Source organism: Ambystoma mexicanum, chromosome 7p (genome assembly GCF_040938575.1).
Source record: "Ambystoma mexicanum isolate Mex_15411 chromosome 7p, UKY_AmexF1_1, whole genome shotgun sequence".
In the NCBI taxonomy this organism is placed as follows: Eukaryota; Metazoa; Chordata; class Amphibia; order Caudata; family Ambystomatidae; genus Ambystoma; species Ambystoma mexicanum.
In genome coordinates, this window is record NC_090939.1 from 626,994,370 (window position 1) to 627,013,533 (window position 19,164).

At 43.8% G+C, this 19,164-nt stretch overlaps 1 protein-coding gene across 1 annotated transcript in view; it reads left to right on the top strand.

Moving 5' to 3' along the window:
• Window positions 1-19,164, top strand: part of CRACDL (CRACD like) — a 1,245,069-nt gene that overhangs the window by 221,245 nt on the left and 1,004,660 nt on the right. The window contains exon 2 of the mRNA XM_069636650.1: window positions 18,902-19,016. The gene's annotated coding sequence lies outside the window, so the exon portion shown is untranslated. The remainder of the gene's footprint in view (window positions 1-18,901; window positions 19,017-19,164) is intronic.

A 19,164-nucleotide genomic window follows, 5' to 3' on the forward strand; every position in this document is an offset into this window, starting at 1 on the left:
ACAGCCGGTGAGTTGGGGAGACCGATGCAAGACTGGTCTGTTTTGAAGTCAAGGTTGCAAGCGGCAATATTGTATAAAGAGTGCAAGAACGAAGATTGAAACGCATATAATGAAAGACGCGAGGAAAGCTTAATTGCTGATGAATGTTTGAACATTGAAGGAGAAAGATACAATACCAGTGACAGAGTGGTCCGGCACCACAAGGGTGCTCAATAGAAGATCTCTGTAAGGTATCCAGCTAAGAAGTGGCAGAAACAAAAGTAGAAGATTGTCAAGAATATTGTGTGAATTGAATCAAAGTGGTCCTGCAACGGTTTAAGCAAAACCCATCACACAATCGAAAGTCTTCGATTTTTGATATCAAGAGGAAAACGTAAAAAGTCAAATTACATGGTCCGAGCCCGAACGAGGGAGGTCAAGTGTGAATATTGTGTTAAAGGGATCTGAGCCCGAACGAGGGAGATCCATGGTCCGCACTCAAATAAGGGAGACCAATTGCGAACATTGTGGTAAAAGGGGTGCAAGCCTGAAGGAGAGAGACCAATGATGAACACTGGAAGCGAGAGCTTGTGCATGTAAAATTCCTGAGAATTCCTTGTTTGTTACAACAGGCCCTCTGCAGTAAGAGACTGTTATTGGGAAAGAGGCGTTGGCAGATGGCGGAAGGCACTGATACCTATGCTTTGAACTGTATCTTCATGGCAGAGAAGCCAGAGTGTGTGCGAAGCTCGAACGTGCTGCCTTGCCCCGTGCCGAAAACGTGGGGAAGGGAAGCCAACTGCTCAACTATCCTGACATATTATTTCTTGAACACTTTTCTTTTGTGCAAGCATTATTGTCCCACACCATTTTGTATTTAGAAGTAAGAATTGGCAATAGGTTTATTAGTATAGGCCCTTTTATTTTGACAGAGGCTTGACTAGGACAGCGTTATTATTATTTGATGGTCGCAGCTTGCTCCCATCCTTAGATTTAGGTTTAGATAGGCGTTTAACCAACCCATTGAAGTTCCATAAACACTCTGGAACTGTGATCACGTGTCTGTCTTCACTGTTTGATACCATGCCTTCTTTGCACACTGGATTTGTTGAGCCAATGACCACACCAGCAGGGCTTATTGGTTGATTTATTAGCATTAGTTAAGACACATATATAAGACCCCCAACCTGCACAGCAACTCTAGCCAACTGATAAACTTTGAGCAACAACAACATAGAAGTTCTAACAGTGGAATGCTCTGACCTAATAGGCAGGAGCTTAGACCATAACATTCTACAATGAATAACAAGTAGCACTGTAAACACATTAGGCATTCACATAACACAGCCCCTCCCTTATTAAAAAAAAAAACTACATAAACTTTTATAAGAACATTTCTAGGACTCTGAAATGTCAAAACACATCTCTTTGATAAATGTTGTAAAATAATGTCAGATGTAGATATATGTATATGTAAATGTAGATGTGTGTTTACAGTATATATCTACTTCTTACTCTTCAATTTTGCTACTCTGGACATATTCCACACTTGCCCACTCTCCAATCTTACAGCATTTTCAAAAACCTGAGTGACTCTTACCGGATCTGAGTACAACGGATCCCCCTTTTTGGGTATCACAGCTCTCCTTATCCTAACGAGATCTCCCACCTCAACTATCGTTCTTTTTCTTGGACGTTTTTCGTTCACCCTTCTCACCCACGTATCCTTTCGGTCATTCATCCTCTTTCTTACATCATCCGTAACAATATCAGATTCTCTCACCCTCCCTAACCAGGCAGGTGGCAATAATGTGTTGCCCTTGCGACCTCTCATAAGTTCAAAGGGGCTAGCGCCAGTTTCAGCACACGGCGCCATTCGCAAAGCATATAGTCTTTCCTTCACTGCCACCTTCTTATCAAGGCCACAAGCATTTGCCCCTCTGATAGCCTCCATTATGGACCGGTTTACCCTTTCAATCATACCGTTTCCCTGTGGATAATATAGAGCAGACCTTTTGTGCTTTATACCACACTTTGCCAAATAGTCTTCAAACAATTTCCCAACAAATTGTGGGCCATTATCCGTAAGTACGCTCCTAGGCAATCCTTCCCTCTCGAATATCTCAGACAGAAACTCCACAACATGCTGACATGTAACATCTCTCAGTATTTTGAATTCTGTCCATCTCGAGAACGTGTCTACTAAAGCAAGGATAAATCTTCCTCGCCCCATTCCCATATCGACCGGTCCCAAAATATCAATCGCAACATCTTGCCACACTCCCATGGGTGCTTGAACCTTTCTCATTGGCTGTGACACAGCCATCAAATTCTTCCCCGATTTGATGCAATCAGCACAACCTCCCACCATTTTCTCAATATCACGCTCCAAACCTGGCCACCAGTAATCAGCTTTGATTATTTCTTTAGTTTTGTACATACCTATATGTCCTTGATGTGCAGTTATTACAAGTCTTTCCCTCAGACAATGTGGAACAACTAATTTATCCCACCGATAGACCAGACCCTCCTTCACAGACAACTCATACCTTACTTCCCATAAGGCTCTTTCCTCACCAGACAACAGTCTTTTTTCCGGCCACTCCTCCCTGACAAAACTCACTATCCGTTTCCACATCTCGTCCGACTCCATTATTCGTGTCCATTCATCCTTTTGTATTATTTCCTCTACAGTCGCAAAAAACATATTTCCCATCTCAACAAATTTCTCTCTCTCCTCTTCATCACCTTCTTCTGTTCTTACTCTAGACACATGATCAGCCTGTACATTATCTTAGCCTGAAACAACTTCTATAGTAAATTTGCGACATTGTAGTCTAGTCACCCAACAGGCAACTCTCCTTGACACCTTATCAAGACCCTTTGTTTCAAATATGGCCTTCAATGGTTTATGGTCAGTTCTTAGAGTAAATTCTTGTCCCCACACAAAGTTTTTGAGTTTTTCTATGCCCCAATGACATGCCAGGGCTTCTTTCTCCAAAACAGAATAGTTAAGTTCTGCACCTTTCAACATGCGGGAAGCGTGTAACACTATTTCCTCACTTCCATTTGCTACCAATTGTGACATCACCACCCCTATGCCAGTATCACTGGCGTCTACAGCTAAAATAGTTCTCCTTCTAGTGTCATACATGCCCAATGGCTATGCCATGTCAATCTTTTGTTTAATAACATTGAACTCTCGCTCGCATTCCTCGCTCCACAAGAACTCCGCTCGCTTCTTCAAAACGGCTCTCAAAGCAGTTACACTATCAGCATAATTTAACACAAACCTATAGTAAAATTCAATTGTTCCCAGGAACGATCTCAATTCCGCTTTATTTTTGGGTGGTTGCATTCTCACAATACCATCCACAAGGTCTCTTTTCGGCTTCAAACCTTCCTCTGAAATCTCATGGCCTAGATACTCTACCACCAGGGTTGAGAAAACACATTTTTCTCCTCTTAATGTTATGCCCCTCGCTCTAAAGATTTCCAGAACAATTTCCACTCTCTTTTTCAATTCCTCCTCGCTGTTTCCACAAATCAGGACATCGTCCTGGAAACACCACACTTCATTTACGTCCTTTAATAACTTATCCATTACCTTTTGGAACACCGAGGACGCAGAGATTAATCCAAAAGGCATGCAGCGAAATTGGTAAACTCCCTCATATGTAATAAAAGCAGTGAGCTTTCTAGACTCCACATCCAAATTTATCTGGTGGTATGCACTCGCCATATCTAATTTGGCAAAAAATGTTGCATTCCCTATGTGACTCAAAAGCTCTCCCATATTGGGAAGCAAATGTCGGTCAGCAACCACACAACGATTAAGTTCTCTTAAGTCCACACATACTCTCAGATCCCCATTGGCTTTTTCCACTACCACCACTGGAGAAATCCATTCAATGGCTTTGGCAGGTTCAATTATTCCCTCTTTTTCTAATTTGTTCAGTTCTTCGCGCACAGCAGCGCGCATCGATAATGGCAAAGGCCTAAGCTTAGCCGCCACCAGTACGCTTCCCTCTTTTACCACTATCTTATGTAACATACCTTTGAGACAACCTACTCCCTTGCCAAAGACTTCAGGGTATTTAGCTATGGTATCTTGACCTTTGTAGGCAATTTTGTCTAAAACATCATTGTTGGCCACATTAAGAACTTGTTCCTTGCTGTTGGGATCTAGTTTGATACTCAGCACCCTCTGCTCCCTCCACCCAAGCAAAGTCTCACCCTTCTCAGTAACATATATATTTCCATAGGCTATCCTACCCTTGAACTTAAATTGAGCTTTGCAGCAACCTAGTATCTCAATCCTACTTCCATTGTATCCACCCGGATTTTCATCTGAGGGACTTAAATCTCTTATAGATCCTCCAATAACATTTTCATAAACCATCCTGGACATGATTCTTTTAGCAAGAATCAGCTAACATCTTCACCTGATGACCATTTACCTCAACCCAGGCAGAAGGATGTTCACAATCATCATGATCCGAACAATGAACCATATGTACTGTAACAATCTCATTCTCTGAAATATCTCCTTCTTCTGACGAAATTGCATCATTTTCATCAATCAACATTATGCTTTTCCCACCACCGATACGGTAATTTTTGCAGCAATTTTCAAAATGCCGCCACCTCTTGCAGATGCTACAATTGGTCCTTCTCCCAGGACATATGGGAGAAGTGGACAAATGGCGTGCACTACCGCACCGGAAACACAATCTATCATCTTTTTTGGTTCCCCCTTGCATGCCTCCTTGCATACTATCTTTCTGAGACCGTTTATTTCCCAGATCACTCACACCCCCTTTGCTTTGACCATACTGCTTAGATGATCTGAGTTTATTTTTCTTTTTCTCCCTCATGCCATCCTTTTTCTTATCATTCACTCTCAGAACTTCTGTGCTTTGGGCAACCTTAGTAACATTTACAGCCAACTTGGCAACACACTGCAAAGTATGTTCAATTCTCTTGGCCATCCCAATTACTTCCTCTAAACAGGGATCGTCTTTGAGCCACACCTCCTCACGGATTTTGTCATTAGAACAATGTAACATGAATTGGTCTCTTATGTGTTCGTCTAATGTCCCACCAAATTTACAATTTAAAGACAAATGTCTCAATGCAGTAATATAATCTTCCACCGACTCTCCTTCATGTTGGTACCTCATACCAAAATGATACCTTTCAAGCACAGTGCTTATTTTGGCTTCAAAGTGCTGATCTAATTTAGCCAGTGCTACATCAAAATCAGTTGCTCCATTTCCAATTCTAACTCTGAGGCATTGGGAAGGGTATCATAAATCCTCTGGCCTTCATATCCAAGAAAATGCATCAGCATGGCAACTTTGTGCTCCACAGACATACCATTCCCACAGGTAGCCTTAACATAATGCAAAAATCCCTTTTTCCAGGGAGCCCACTTGATCCTTGGTGCTCCTGGTGTGGGCATGAACACCTGTGGGCCAGGTACTCCTGACAAAGCCATCTCCCTAGCTTTCCGGTGTTCGCTGGTTTATGCTAGTCTTCTGACCACCTGGATGCAATATCCAGATATGAGGATATTGCCAACCACACCCATCCTTCTCCCTTCACACCAGTGAGTTCTTGCACTGCTCTCACCTGTGGTCCTGAAGCTTAATGTCCTGGCGCTGAGCGTTAATTGAGAATCAACTGGAATTACAACTCCAGACCGCCTTCCCGTTAGGGCCCTGGGCAGCTGTGTGACTCGGTTACTTCACAGGGTTTAAAATAAGCAAACTGCGAGCATGCAGCGTTGTGTGGTGTCTGCAGGGGCGCTGGTCTCAGCGCAACAGCAATCACGTGACACGTCACATGACGTTCGGGAGGAGGAGCAGGGAGAGGTGAAGACTTTCACCTGATCCGAACTCTCCCCTCCTCCTCCATCCGCACGAACAGCTCTGCTCCCTCCGCAACGGGATCAGAGGGACAGGGGCAGGATCCACTCAGCCACGGGAGCGGGCGAGGAAACGCCGCAATCCGCCTTCGATCCCAGACACTCGGCGGCCTCTGCTCCGCTGTTCGGCGCAACCGCCGGCGAACACAGGGAACTCCGCTCTGCCTCTCCCCGCTCTCTGGCGTCACCGGCCTCTGAGGAGTACAGCAAACTCCTTAGTCTCCCGGCGTCGGTTCCACGAGAGATCCTCCGTCTCCCAGGGGCGCCTTCCTTCCGCCGAGAAGCTCTCCGTCTCTCAGGGGCACCGTTTCCCAGCCCTCCAAGGCGTCTGGGAATCGCGGGTCGGTCCCGCAGGATACTTGGCAGCACACTGCAGACTCTTCAGGAGGACGGCTGCTCTGTTCCTCACTCCAGCTACGGGGCAACACGGAGGCAATCCGCTGGGAAGGTAGGCACTACCCTGCTGTAGCTTGCTGGTTGGGGGTCTTGGGATGGGAACTGGCACCAACACTAGAAGGACAGTGCTGGCATCCCACATCCCATCCTCGTCGCCAATGTTGAGCCAATGACCACACCAGCAGGGCTTATTGGTTGGTTTATTAGCATTAGTTAAGACACATATATAAGACCCCCAACCTGTACAGCAACTCTAGCCAACTGATAAACTTTGAGCAACAACGGAATGCTCTGACCTAATAGGCAGGAGCTTAGACCATAACATTCTACAATGAATAACAAGTAGCACTGTAAACACATTAGGCATTCACATAACAAGATTTTGCAACATTAATCTGCAGGCCAGAAAAAGAGCCAAAGGAGTCTATCTGTGTCATAAGCTCAAGGAGGGAATGGTGAACATCGTCCAGATAGCTCAAGATGTCATCTGCAAACAAGGATAATTAAAAATTCACCTCTCCACATTGGATCCCCCTGATCCCTGGATTTTCTCATATAGAGATCTCAGTGGCTCCATAGTGAATGCATACAATAGTGGGGAGAGGGGACATCCCTGCCTCGTTCATTTAGTAAGAGGAAAGGGGGCTGATGGCTTCCCATTCACTAGTACCTGGCTGTTGGGGCTCTGTGCAGGGACATGATCCATTTACAGAAGGTATGTCCAAAACCCATTTTCTGCAATACCTTTCCCATGCACGCCCATTCCACCAGGTCAAATGCCTTTTTGGAGTCAGTAAATACCAGACATGCATCTAAATTTTGTTCTTGGGCATGATGGATTAGATCAATTGTCTTGTGTACATTATCAGACCCTTGGCGACCTCTGATGAAACCAACCTTGTCCCTGTGAATAAGGGTCGTCAATACTTGGTCACGTCTGTTCCCCAGCAGTTTTTCCCACTTTTCGACATCTATGTTCAGCAAGGAAATTGGTCTGTATGACGAGCATAGAGTAGGGTCTTTACCCTCCCTGGGAATCACCACTATTATGGCTCAAAGCATGAAGTCTGGGAGTACTCCTCCCTCCAGAACGTCGTTAAACATTTTAGTCGAAAACAGTGCTAATGTGGAGCGATATGTTTGGTAAAAACGGACTCTGATGCCATCATCGCCCAGGCAGGTTCCCCCACTCATATTTTTTATGGTTTGGATCACCTTCTCAACAGACACCAGGGTCTCAAGGGTGGCTGCAATTTCTTGTGAAATGCCCGGGATGGGTAAACGGTCTAGAAAATTGTCAATTTGCGAACCGACACCCTCATATTCTGCTGTATTTGTAATATTTTCTAAATTATTCCCCTATTTCGACATCATTATGAACCGTCATATTGCGCTCTGGACCTATTGCTGCCACCATTTTAGCCCTCCGTCGCTCCCGCATCTTCCAGGCCAATATCTTGTCCACCCTATCCCCTTTTCTGTGATATTTTTGTTTAAGAAACATCAGTTTATTTTCCTTCTGATGAATCAATAGGGCCTTCAGTTGGGTTTTGTACCTTCTAAGTTTTTCTGTCACTGCCAGTGACATCTGTTTATTAGATTTCTCCCCTGGTCGCAAACCCTCAATTTCCCCCCTCAAGTCTGCCTCCTGTTTATCATATTCTCTCTTTTTCTGGAAGCCTATCCTTGTGAGTTCACCTCTAGTCGTGGCTTTGAAGCACTCCCACACTCCTGGAATCCCCAACTCACCACTTTCGCTGATTTGTAAGTATTCATTTTTACTGGTCAGCGGTCCTTGAGCCATCTCTCTGTCCTTCAATAGGAAGTCGTTACACATCCAACTTACCATGGGTACCTCCCTCACCCAGTTTCCAATATAAATTTTAACTAGATCATGGTCTAACCGTGGTATCAGTGCTCTGGTTGATTCTGTGACATACCTTTTCAAGCTGACATCTATAAAAATGCAATCTATCCTTGAGTAGGAGCCATGAACCCATCAGTAGTATGTGAAGGGGGGAACAGAGACTGAAGATGATGAGTGAGTGTTGAGAGTGTGAAGGCTCAACAAAGAGAGCATGGAAGTCAAGTGAGGAAAGCAGGGAGATGAGGTCAAGCGAGTTGCCAAGAATGTTGTTAGGGAGGTCTTGTAAGATGAAAAGCAAGTGGATTGCAGCTTAAATTGATGGTTCTTGAACATGTTTGTTAGGTTGAAATTGCCCACTAAAAAGGCAGAAGCATCACTTTGAAGAGTGTCAAGTAACTAAGCTAAGGTTGTTGAAAATACATTAATGGTTCTCTGTATGCAGTAGAGGTTGATGGGAGCAAGAAGTTGGAAAGAGATGTTTTCAACAGAAAGGGGTACAGATAACAGTATAGTTAAAGAGATGCTGGATTAGGGTGGTGGTGAGGGACTGATGGAACACAGGGAGGCACAGGGGTGGAGGCCCTAGGCCCTGTTGGACCCAAACCAGGCCAAGCAGGAGTTGCCCATTGCCTAGACTCCCTTTGCCTTAGACACCAGGCATGTGTGACACCTGGAAATCCTTATATATACAGGCTGTGGGGTGGGGGTCATATTATGGGGCAAGCCAATATGGGAGTGCCAGGCCTGGGAAGTAGTGGCCTCCGGCACAACTCTAAGTTTCAGAGTTGCGTGAATCCTCCAAGGGCAGATGGAGCTGGGGGAGGCAGCACAAGCCTAGATCAGTACCATTCCCCCTCCCACGGCACAATGAGGAAAGGTGTTGTGGTGAAGGAGTCTTCCGTGATACCTGAAAAGTGTGGGGGTCACATGATCGGTGTGCTCCAATGAGAGAGTGGAAGGCAGGCAATGTAAATGAGGGCCGGCTCACATCAGTGTTTCAGGGTTGTGCTGGTATGGATGTGGAAAAGTGACACATGGATGTAATTAGTGTTGGTGAACTCTTGCAGCCTGATGAGCTACTTATATTCCTCAGAGCTTATGTGTGGGCTATAGGATCCCTGAGGGTTAAGTAGGGACCACAGTTGCTTGTAGCACGGCAGAAGCCGTATGCATCATTTTCAGTAGCCATCCAGAGGTGTCAGATGGATCATGATGTAGGAAGGGACCGAAGTATCAGTACTAGATGTTCCTTCAGTAAGGGGACCCATGACCTTGAAAGCATTTCTTTTAATGTCTAGAATTTAGAACATTATGAGGATTTCTGACTGGTCAGGAGAACTTTTGTTTAATGGTACAGATAAAGTCTTGATTCTGTTAAACATACAAATAAATACAGGTTAATCCTGGTTTCCAACCCTACCCATCCAGGAAACATGATCATTTTGAACCAACAGAGTGTAGGGCTGACAAATTGGTATAGACACCAGGTTCACCATGAATACCTTTTCATTTCATCAGTGGGCTTCAATATCACACTCATATATTACGAATCACCCCCATCCATTGCCTCCTTAATTGTGAGGCCAGTCAATCAATAAAAAGACCCCCACAACCACTGCTTCTGCCTCAGTTGAGCATACATCTGGAAAATGACATACCTTAATTGCACTTAAACATAATAAACATTGCTTTATTCAGTAGAACTATACACAATGTGTACAATTCTTGAATAAATATAAATCGGCAATAAATAAAAACATTTGTTTGTAATTCATAAAGTGTATAGGGGTTAGTCAGTGCTCATGCAGCATGCATTCATAGATGTTCCTAAAGGATCACATATCACAGATACGGGCTGTTGCTCTTTCAACTGTCTATCAAAATAATATGGAACGTGCAGTCCATTGTTAGCCTGTTCTCTCTCATCTTTCCAGTCCACCAATGGGGGCAGAGACATTGCTTTTGCAACCCTCCAATAAGCCTCATATCGATGTTTTATATTATTTTTTATTTTAATTGGTTATTTATAACACGCTTAATACCCAGACGTTTCTAAGCGTGGACCTGCTTCCAAGGCAAGCATGTTGCCCCTGAGCTATCCTCCCAAGACAATCATCCTGAGATTATCATCTACACCAGTACAAAAAAGCATCGACACCCTGTATTTCGGTCCTTTGTCGTGGCTACTGGGTCATGGTCTGCCCAACTATCTCATTTCCATTTGACGGCTTTCATCAGGACAGCATTTATTTTTTCACTTGATGATTAATGTGCCGCTCTGACACGATGCTCTAGAAACAAACCAGAGGTCCACTTACTCAACTATTAGTTTCAATTATTTAGCCATGGAATTTGAGGGTATTTTAAGTGGTCCAACAAAAATGCAAGAAGGACTACTACCATCATACTCTTGCCAGGCATCTCTCCACATGTTGGCAAATCTCACATTCAGCACTTCTCCAAATTGGTACCCACATAACTCCTGTTATGCAATCAATACAATAAACCATTGTGAGTGTCTGCTGCTTATTTGCAATGTCTGAACAGATTTATACTTCCTAAAACATCTCTACATCTTCTCCATCTGTCATATACTATCCATCAATAGGGAGCTTTCTATACCCCCAGATGGTATACCAGGCCGAAATGCCTTTCTATACTTTCAAACAGTGCTATCTCCATTCTCATGTGGACTCTTTTAGAAGGTTGGATATTGATATTTCACCTGTCCCTTCCTGATAGACTCTAAGTCATGGATCGACTTCTTTCCCATAGCGCTTACCCATTGGTTATTATTCTCAGAGGAAAATCCCAGCGTTAGACTTTGTTCCGTTCTCCTTTGTTGAGGTAGCCTGCATATGTGTCACAGAACACAAAGAACATTCCACTGCCCGCCAAACTCATGGATACCGAAATAGCATCCGTTAAAGTGGAGTATCATGCCTCACTACTCCACGGCACCTCAGCACAGCTCTACTTCATAAAAGTTGTCGATCATTAAATGGATGCTTTTAACAGAAGGCTGTCATGCCCGACTAGTCAGGTACTCCGTGGTTGAGAATGCACCAATTTAGTGCCATACTGGAAATAAAATGATACTGCTTCTACAAGTCATAGCGAGGTAACCTATCTAATGTTTGACTCTTTCCCAACTGTCTCTCCCTACGGGAATTCGATAAATCAATCCAAATCTAAATCATAACACATATCCAGTTATATCTGTGTCGAATACCTTCTAGATCCAAGTTTATCGGAATAATTTCTTTTGTACCTGCAGAATGATTTAAATGCTGTGATATGTTGTACTTGGTGTATTAACAATTGGTTCCATTCAATACCCAGATGTAATCCTTCAACAGTATTTAAATGCTGAATCCATTTCTGTGCAACTTAGTGAGGGAGAAAATGACATGCCCGCCTTTCGGGCTGGAGGTGTTTGGGTTGAATCACAAACCATAGGCTGTCATTTGGAGTATGCTATAACTCAGAAAAGTGATTGACCAAAAGCTTATCTGGAACCCTGTTGCGTTTGCATGATCGATGCTCACATATACGTTGGCATACTTCTCTTGTGGTTTTGCTGATATACATTAGATAACTGTAATATAAGGGCACAATGGATTATGAATAATTACAGGAACGTTATATATATATATATTGAATGCTGATATTTATTTATAAAGAAAGATACATATAATAAGGAATAGGAGGGAGCAGTGCCAGCAGCTGTCGTGGCTTACAGCTGTTGTTACTTGACTTGCATTCCGAATTGCCCTTGATGTCAATGTGTTCCAAAGCTCGCTCCTGGCACAGAAGAACCATGAGCTGTGCATAGTTCCAAGGAAGCATGAATGCTACAATAACATGGACATTTAATACCGTACATATTTGATGTTGTTGCTTTTGCAGATTGTACATTTAGTTAGTTCCCAAACCAAAATCTATATGTTCAATAATCTTCAAGTTTCTCGTCAGAGAATACGCTGAACAGTTGCTACCTTTAAAATGGCCCTTGGCTGGAGGCATATGATTTGATAGGATAGGTTATTAATAACGTGCTTAATACACAGAGGTTTCTAAGCACGGACCCAGGGATCGAATCTGTGTTGCTCCGTGTCGTCTTGCTTCCAAGGCAAGCACGTTGCCACTGAGCTATCCTCCCAAGACATGCATACCCACAAAGGATCAAGTGTCTTATCTCTGTCTTTTTCTTGCTATGTGTGTACCAAAGTTTGTTTTAAATTGTCACAAAGTTTAAAGGCAAAAAGGGGGTTCTGTATACTAAAACCTGAGTGTTGAAACCTGAGTATTTTATAAACTATGCCAGTTCATATTAATAGCTTTCTTCAAATAGTTGTTAGTAGGGCTATAGGTAGGTACACATACAGGTCTTTCATTCATTGATCTTATTTGTTTCTGTAAGCATATTTGACGATTCAAGTTCGTGGCTCTCTTTTTTGGCTTGTTTTATGATCTTTCTAGGAAACCCACTTGCCTGCAGTGAATCTTGCAGATCACATGCATGTTCCCCAAAATCCATTTATTATTGCAATACTGCCCGATCTGCAGTAATGTACTGAATCAAAAATGTTCCTTTTGTCCATGTGAGTGGAAACTATCAAGATGAGCAAAGTTGGAAGGGACGATGCTTAACTTGTTAAAGGAAGGGAAGCTGCTTCCTTATAATGTGGTACTGTGGAGATGTTCATTGGGCTGGAGTCACCTAGTACAAAACAAACAATATATACATTTTTAGTCATAGGTGTATGTGAGGAGCAGCCTCTGCTTACATACCACATTTTGCTGAGCACTGTGGATCCTTTGCACTCTGCGTGTGAATGGAGACTTGAGATGCTGGGAGGTTGGAGAGAGAGCTGGAGCTCACTGTGGGATGACCCTGCGGCCATGACAGCGGTTGAGATGGAGGAGATCCTTCCCCTCCAGTGCCTGTTGCCACAATAGTGACGTCATCTGGACTGCTGAGGGGAATGGTGATGCTTTAGAGTGTCTGTCATTTTCCATCATTGTTGTCAGTATTGTAAAGTAGATTCTTGGGACAGCAATATGTCTTTAGGTATTTATTCAGTTCCATAGTAAATCAATGTCAACCAATCCTCAACTCTCTTGATGTGCATTGCGGTCCATTGTCACTAATCAGAGAGGAGGGAAAACCTTCTCTCAAAAACACCCCCTCTAAAGACTTCACAATACTGGAAGTGGTAACTTCACGCAACACTCCTACCTCTGGCCACTTGGAGAGCATGTCAACAACCACAACCTCATAGCCGTCCCTCACACCTGGAAATCTCAAAGGCCTCAGCAAATCTATTGCTATCACTTCCCACGGAACACGTGCAACTTCCGGAACAATCATCAGCAGACACAAGTCCTCAAAATCTTAACACTACCACCGCAACTCACATACCCCTCAACTTTCCGTTCAATCTCTGCATCCATGTGGGGCCAACAAAAATCTGCCCTTACGGCAGATTTTGTCCTTGAAACACCCATATGGCCCTTGTGCCCTAGATCAAGCACACAGGCTCTCATCCCTTCTGGGACCAACAACCGATCACCTCTGTAAACCATATTTCTCTGAACTGACAGTTCGTCTTTGATTTGCTTAAACCTCTTCATTACAGACACGTCACAGCCAGACACATCACCTCATCACCTCTTCTCCAACATTCCAAAACATTGAGTTTGATCGTTTGATACACTTCATCCTCCTCACAGGCCCTCCTTCACCCCTCTTCTGCCAGCACGGCAACACTAAAAATGTCCTTTATCTCCTCACCCCGTCATACTCCAGCACCTTGTTATCTCTCCTGACTGGAATGCATGATAAGGCATCAGCAATGGTGTTCCTCCTCCCTTCAACATGCTCAACCATGAAATTCAACCCCAGAACACGCGTCACCCACTTCATAATCCTCCGAGACACACCATCAAGCCCACCTCTGTTGAAGATAGTGACCAAAGGTTTGTGATCCTTCTTGATTACAAAACTCCTCCTGTACAAATACACGTTGGACTTCTCAATAGCCCAGATCACAGCCAATGCTTCTTGTTCAATCACTGAATACCTCCTTTCCACATCCCTCAAGGCCCTCGAGGCAAAGGCCACTGTGGATGCATAATCATTTCCATCCTCTTGCAGTAAAGCCCCGCCTACTCCGAGGTCACTGGAATCAATGTGTTCTGTGGTCTTAAGCCCCTACTTGAACCCCTGCAGCATGGTGCATGCACAATACTCTCTTAACATCACGAAATTCCTCATCGAACTTGGCAGACCAAAAAAAGTCATACCTTTCCTTGTGAGTTTCCTCAACTCATTGGTTCTACTCGGTAAGCCTCTAATAAACTTGGAATAATATTCAACAAGTCCCAAGAATGAGGATACCTCAGCCTTAGATTTTGGAGCCGGCATCTTTGAGATTCCTTCCACTGCACTGACCTTGGGCTTCATGCCCTCTCATGTCAACTTACACCCAAGATACTCAACCTCCTTTTTTCTGAAACAACATTTCTCCAAAGTCAATGTAAGTCCCGTCTCACTCAACTTCTCCAAGACACTGCGCAGTCTCTCATCATGACTCGCTTAATCCTGACCCCAAATCAAGATGTCGTCCTGGTAAAATTTCACTCCTGATAAGCCACCAAGCAAAACATGCATGTCTCTCTGGAACACACTGGCAGTGGGCACCAAACCAAATGGCATTTGCATTCATCTGAACATCGCAACGTGGGTAATGAACATTGTGAGGTCATGTGAGTCTGGGTGCAGTGGTATTTGGTGCTAAGCAGATTTTAAGTCAAGCAAGAAAATACCTTGTCCCCAGACAGATCAGATATGAGCTCATCGATCATATGCAATGGAAACATTTCCACAATCACACACTTGTTGAGTCCCCTAAGATCAATACACAACCTGCCAGCCCCATTGCCCAAGCGTGCTAGAACAATGGGATTAACCCACTCTAAGACTTCGGTGGGCTCTATAACACCTGCCTTCGTCAGGCGTTCGGGTTCCACCTCCACCTCCTTTAAAGCCAATGGGACCGGCCTGACCTTAGCTACTATTGGAACAGATCCAGCCCTAAGTTGGGTTTTATGCATACATTTGGACAAACAATGTACGTTGTCCTGAAAAATATAGGGTGCCCATGTGGGAATTTCCTCACAACATTCACCCAAATCATTCTCCTTGGAGCAAACATTGATCATACCTTCACACTTATCAGCAGCCATGTACACAGGTTGACTGGCATTGGGGTCAAATTTAATTCCTAGGGGAACTTGACTGCTCCGAGAGAGCAAGTCACCACTGGTGTTTGTCACATATACCTTCCCATCAGCCAACTTACCCTGGAACTTCAGAACTGCTTGCATTTGTCCAATTACGTGAATAGGGTTCTCCCCATGAGCATTTGCCTTAATGGATGCTTCTTTCAGCATGCTTTTCTGAAACACCTTCTCCCATGTATCACTCCCCATGAGGTTGTAGTCAGCTCTGCCAAGGAGGGACAAGGTAGTGCTCTGGAGTGACAGTCTGGAGGTCCATTGGTAAACTGCCTGCATCTCCTCCGGGTCTCCCATGCCACGCTTTACCTGGTTGGGGTATCAGCACATCACCCAGGCTTCCTGGGCTGGCGGATGTTCAGTTGGCTTCTGCGGTGTATTGCTTTCACTGCGGCATTCCCGGCTTACTTCGCGTTCCTTCCTCCTCTCGACACTGCTGTGCACCGGTCTGCTTCTGCAGACTTCCCGATCATCAGATGAGGCAGACTGCCAGTATCCTTGGAGCTCTCTCCCTCCATATCAGTGACGCAGGTTTGAATCTCCCACGTTCAGTGTGCAGCACACCTGCCGTCATCCGCTGCTGCCCAAGACTAGTGTTTAGTCCATTGTCGAGTTTTATACAATGTTTCCAGCAGTGTCAGGGCCCATTGTATACGTCCTTCACCTCTTTAACAGGTTTCATCTTCATTGCTCTGCATGGCCAACTCATCCCCATTCTTGTATTACCTAGGTTCCTGTTGTTCTTTGTCATTTTCAAGAACCCTGAGGTATTCTGCCTTATAACAGTACATAGTTCTACAAAGAGGTTAGCAGAGGAAGGAGAGGCTGGAGTAAGTGGGGGAGTGATGTTTTTATAAGGGCTGTACCTTAGGTGATCGTCCTTATCCACAGAGGGGGGAGTTCCTCTGCATGAGATCCTCCCGCATTATACTACCCATAGGGGTACTATCATGTAGCAGCCTCACCTCCCTTGCCTCATGGCAAAGGGCTCCCGCTCAGGGAGAATTGGTGACATCTAGTGAATCCTCACATTATTTACTTAAGATGAATTTTACTGCTTGGTCCGAGGCTCTGCATAGGCTCTTCCATATGATTAACCAATCAGGCAAATTGCCCTGTACATGGACTGAGAGCATCATTGTACCAGTATACAAAAGGGACTTTGAAATTATCCTGCGAATAACCGTATACTGGCTTTGTTGGATGTGCCTGCGAAAATCTTCGCACACGTCCTGCTTAATTAATTAAATACATGGATTAGTGATTGTTGCTCTCCATTCCATCACTAAAGTCTAGATCTGATAGCACCAATATGGTGTTGTGACGGCATGGATTCAAACTAGAAACAGTTTGAAGCTGGGTTGTATTTTGGCTCCCACCCTCTTTAACCTCTATCTGGCTGACTTGACTACTGCCCTGTCCATGGATAGAGTTTGTCCACCGAAAGTCGGTGGTGTGCCTCTCCAGTGGCTAAGGTATGTAGACGAACTAGTCATTGTGTATTTTGCACCTATTGGGCTTCAAATGCAAGTGCATTTTCTAAATAATTATGCTAACCAGAATGGGCTAAAAATGAATATAGAAAAATCTAAGATCATAGCTTTTCATCCAACTAAACATACACGCAAATGTTTTAAATGGACTCACAATGGGCACCCCTTAGAAATTGTCTGTAAGTATAAATATCTTGGTATCATTGTTGACAAAAACCTTAATTGGCGTCCTCAATTACAAAGCATTAAGCCCTAAAGTTCATGAGTTTAAGCCCCACTTAGGGCTTTTTCATTCCGACATGGGGGCTACACAGTCAATACTGTTATTAGAATATACCAAATTAAAACACTCCGGGTGACTACATATGGGGCAGACATTTGGTCAATACAAATTGTAAAGATATTAGATCGCATTGGGAGTAATTCTCTCAAAACCCTATTCATATTGCCGTCTTCCACCCCATTGAGTATGTTTATTTAGAATTTTATATTTGCAAACTTAGTTCCATTTTGATTGCTAGATTCCTCTGTTTCCATTGGAACTGATTACATGCAACCCCTACCCCCTCCCCCAAGCTCACTAGTCCAGGACACCATCAGGGGATATAATTCTCAGGCACGTTTCCTCAAAGGATGCACACTTCATTATATCCTTGATCTCAAGTGCTTGTGGGGTCCCTATCTGCCTGTGAATTTAAACAATTTTAGTTATGCACAGTGTAAAAATACAACTTGACTACTCGTTAGCACATTAGATCATGAGCAAAATTTGGTGGACTTGGCGACCAAATCTTTAGTGGCTTGTATATAGCGTCAATATTAGAAGTTCCAACAGGGCCAGTATACATCATTGCCTTCCCGATAACACTGTTCTCTGTAAACATCTGAAAATAAAATGCAATGTGGTTAATACACATGAGAAGGCACATGAGAAGGCATGGTTAGAAATTCCCCGGCTGAAACATTATTGTAGATTATGCCTGGAGCAAGTATTGGAGACCACCAAACATATTCTAATTTGCTGTATTAGTTTGAGTAATGTTCGTAACAAAATGCAAAGGGCTTATGGCAATCTGGAACGGAATTCACTCGAACTAATTCATGTTTGGGACTGTTTTATGGTGAGCAATGACATAAACTTGATTTATGATTTTACCAGGTTTGGGATATTTGTAAGTGATGTTCTTACCTCACGGGTTTTTAGATTTATTTATTTATTTGTATTCGGTTTTCAACGCATGCGAATACACAAGTCAACAATAATCGCTTGCATTAACACGATAAAAATGTGCCCATTCCACCCCGTCCCCTCCCATCTCTCTCCCGAATGCGAATTATGATGTGGGCATTATTTCATTTCTTGTATGCATTATCTTTTTGTAATGATAAAGGGGGGGGGGCACTATCATCAAGCTCTTTATGATAACATGTTGCTATTATTACTCTTAGCGCTATGGACTACTTTGGGTGGACTGTTGTTAGGGCTGGCCTGGGAATCAAATATTTTTGAAAATGGCCCCGTTTTAAGATAGACTGGAAGCAAGCTGTGTGTCAATTTCTTTCCTTCACCCCACTCAAGAGGCTCCCGGTGCAGAGGCCCACTGGGTAATCTCCACAGTTCCCTGCAGACCAGTCCACCAGTGACTGCCGTTTATTTCTATAGTCTGTGTCATTAAACACAAAGAAGGCCTCAGATTCCCTGGCAACAGTGCACCAAGGAAATAATACCAATAGGAACCCTCGGTGCCTTAGCAACGACAGCAACTTCCCCGGCCTGTGAGATTCTTGTGTAGCCAATGCTCACTGTGCAGCCCCACAGTTATCTGCCAATGGGGTAAACATTCCTTGACAGACGCTTCGGCAGTGACGTTTTGTAGTTGCATTGCTTTTCCATGCAAAAATGACTAAACTCTTTCATTGTTTTCTTAATTTTAGCAATTCAATCGTCCGACGTCACCATTGCCAGGCTCCGGAGGCAATAGGCTGTTGGATACCCCACTGCAATCCGTGACGCATTTCGAACCTGAGATACGTAAAGCAACATAAACTGGTAGGACGCACAACTGATAACTTGTTTATGTCACGGAACATATTTATCCACTTAAAAGTGATCTGTTTGTACAAAATAATACAAATTAATAGCATGGTTAACTTGTAAAGTTGGAGACACATTTAAGTTAATTTCCTAGTTCATTGCA